Genomic DNA, 866 nt, shown 5'->3' on the forward strand with positions numbered 1-866 from the left:
ACATTATGGCACCTACTATAAAAATGAAAATGCAACAAACTATTTCCGTTTTCCCAACTGCCGACTTATGTAAAAAACTTCAATAAAGGAAACTACATTTCGCCATAAGAAAATAAACTGTTTATGAAGTGCACAACAAAAAAATGTTACTGCCATTTATGGCACATGCCATAAAACGCACAATAAAAGAGAAATTTGGCGAAACAATTGCTTTTCTTTCATTCAGCGTTATTCCTGCTGCAGTTTTCAAACTAAACTTAACCAATTAATTGTATACCTTTCTGCTGGATGCTCTAGTTCATAACTCTCGAAGTTTGCGGTTTCAATTTCTAAGCACGGACACATTTATCACGGTGAAAATTTCTTGTTGTTGTTTTAACAGAATGACGCTTTTGTACAACAATTCTTCATCAACAAATGATGAACGCTCAATCTGATTGGTAAATCAATTGAAAATCGGGCGCGACTTTTTCAAAAATACTGAAATTTACTTTTTAGAGTTATTTGGTACATGTATTATAATAGAGACACTTTTATAGTATTTGAGATTTAAATAATTTCGATTTTAAATTTCAATTACACGATTATAATGTAAAACTTTTAGATGTGTTATATAGTCAACTTCTTTGACTTACAAATAATAGAAACTTATAAGTATTAATATTAAGCCAATAATTAATTATATATTATACTATAATATCATAATTTTAAACGAAATACATTTATAGGTATTTAATTGTAATTTTCAAAATGATATATAGTCCACCAAATAAGCTTCACTTTATTTATATAAAAAAAATTCTTGAGCTGGAATTGCATGTTTGTTATTATTTGGAATTTTATATAATTATTTATGTTTAGCATTT

This window comes from Nicrophorus vespilloides, unplaced genomic scaffold, assembly GCF_001412225.1.
Source record: "Nicrophorus vespilloides isolate i.1.1-1 unplaced genomic scaffold, Nicve_v1.0, whole genome shotgun sequence".
NCBI lineage: Eukaryota > Metazoa > Arthropoda > Insecta > Coleoptera > Silphidae > Nicrophorus > Nicrophorus vespilloides.